Source organism: Limulus polyphemus, unplaced genomic scaffold (assembly GCF_000517525.1).
Source record: "Limulus polyphemus unplaced genomic scaffold, Limulus_polyphemus-2.1.2 Scaffold1111, whole genome shotgun sequence".
In the NCBI taxonomy this organism is placed as follows: domain Eukaryota; kingdom Metazoa; phylum Arthropoda; class Merostomata; order Xiphosura; family Limulidae; genus Limulus; species Limulus polyphemus.
The window spans coordinates 186,622-189,152 of record NW_013666721.1 but is presented as its reverse complement, the minus strand read 5'-3'; positions in this window follow the sequence as shown (position 1 = coordinate 189,152).

Here is a 2,531-nt window from a genome sequence, read left to right as displayed (position 1 = left end):
AAGTCAATCATTGATTTCAAATTTACGAAGGCTTAACTAAATAAGCCAGATGCTTTGTCACGGGCTAAATCCTCTGTTTTAAAAATAATTCGCCTGCCATGGCCAGATGGTTAGGGCACTCGACTCGCAATCTGAGGGTCGCGGGTTCGAATCCTCGTCCCACCAAACATGCTCGCCCTTTCAGCCGTGGGGGCGTTATAAAGTGACGGTCAATCCCACTTTTCGTTGGTAAAAGAGTAGCCCAAGAGGTGGCGGTGGGTGGTGATTACTAGTTGACTTCCCTCTAGTCTTACACTGCTAAATTAAGGACGGCTAGCGCAGATTGTCCTCGTGTAGCTTTGCGCGAAATTCAAAAAACCTAAACCTATTCCCAAAATAATTCTAATTTTTTTACAATATTTATAAGAAATTAAGAAGAGATTCCCTTTTAATCATATTTATTATCTTTTTTTTTATGTACTTGTTCAAACATAACAATATTCTTTAACCTGATGAACAAAAGTTTCTGTTTTCATAACTATAAGTACTAGTACTATCATAGTTCCCAAAACTACAGGATATCCAAAACCGATGAATGAAGGCATTATAATTATTATTATAAGTTTTTAAATTTCTGATATTGCTTCGTCCTAGAGCAGTAATTCCCAACCTGTGGTTCTCGGACCCCTGGGGGTCCGCGAAGATAATACCATCTCATTAAACAAGTAAGTTTTTTAATTCTGCTGTTCTTTTAATTGCACACTCAGTTATATATGTCTTTTATTTGATAGTGAAAAATGGAAAAACAACTTAATTGGGTAGATGGAATCTTTCAAAAAACATGGGGTCAGTGGGGAAAAAAATAATAATAAAAGGGGGGTCCTTGGTGGTGAAAAGGTTGGGAACCGCTGTCCTAGAGAATGAAATTATCCATATTATTTCCTGGGTTGGTGTTTAGTCCGGATTTATGTAGGTAGCTTGCTTTGATCAGAAGTTATTGTTAATGGCTAGTTAGTTTACAGAAACCAGTATGAAATTCTATCACTAATATAGCTGGACATGCTGTATTCAAGCGTTGAACGGATCCAGCGTTGTGAAACATTATTTTCCAGTAATAAACTTCTCAACGTAAACATGGTTGTGGATTCACCAACTTTTAAAGGATTCTGTAGTCACACTAGTGTACTTACTCTTATAATATTATATATGTGTTTGATTAAAATTGGGTTTGATTCTTATCCATGTGATAATACTACACACAATAAAGTTGTAGTGGAAAGCGTTAAAAATCCACCTAGAAATCAGAAAATATAAAGTTAAAGGATTCTGTAGTCACACTAGTGTACTTACTCTTATAATATTATATATGTGTTTGATTAAAATTGGGTTTGATTCTTATCCATGTGATAATACTACACACAATAAAGTTGTAGTGGAAAGCGTTAAAAATCCACCTAGAAATCAGAAAATATAAAGCTTTATATTTTTACAATTTTCATTTAATAAATTTAAACATTCTTACAAAGTCTGGATCTTTATAAGTTGACCTGCTAAATGTCGGGGGATTTTATTTGTTCAACGAGGATTCATTATTGGTTGCAAGTTTTTAAAATCCAAGTGTGTTAATCCACAATAAACTATAATAGCTCCTCTTTCACTATTACAATGGAATAAGTTGTCAATGTTGTAATTGAAACGCAGTTATTTCCAATTTAAGCTTACCATTTCAATAAGACCTTATTTCATTTCCAGCTTTCGTCTTCTGAATGTATAATGCTGTACATTTTCAGATACATGAAATGCTAAAGATGAGATCACATTTATCCCCATTGAACAGACGTGAAATGCTGTCTTAAGTAATTCGATATGAACACCATCTTTAGAGTTTATGACCTAAGGGATTCGCAATGGATGGATTGTGTTCTAAAATATTTCTATGGAACGAAATATATCAGGTTTCAGTCGTCTTTAGCTAAATATTCCAGAATTTTTGGAATAATCTGTGATATATCCACACTGAAAAGTTCATTGCAATTGACAGCAATCAGAGGCGAGATCGATTTTTGATATTTTTCATGTTCTGTTGAAATCACGAATGAACTACAAGTGTGAAGTAACAGTTACAAATAAATGAACTCGATTTAAAAGCTTCGAAGCTCGAGCAGCAAGAGTGTCGATTACTTCGTTTGTCGTTTGTTTAATTTATTTCAATAATTCCCAATTTTGTAACTTCATTATCTTCCTTCTGTTTTCCTAAAAATATCTTACAATGATATACATTTTATAAAACATTTCACTAAACAGTCTTATAAATTGATAATAATGTGAAAAAGGATAACATGCTCGCCAATAATTAGGCTATCACAGATTAGTTAAAGAAAAGGAATAACATGTGACTAGTTTCTAACATTTCATTAGACAATCTTATAAATTGATAATAATGTGAAAAAGGATAACATGCTCGCCAATAATTAGGCTATCACAGATTAGTTAAAGAAAAGGAATAACATGTGACTAGTTTCTAACATTTCATTAGACAATCTTATAAATTG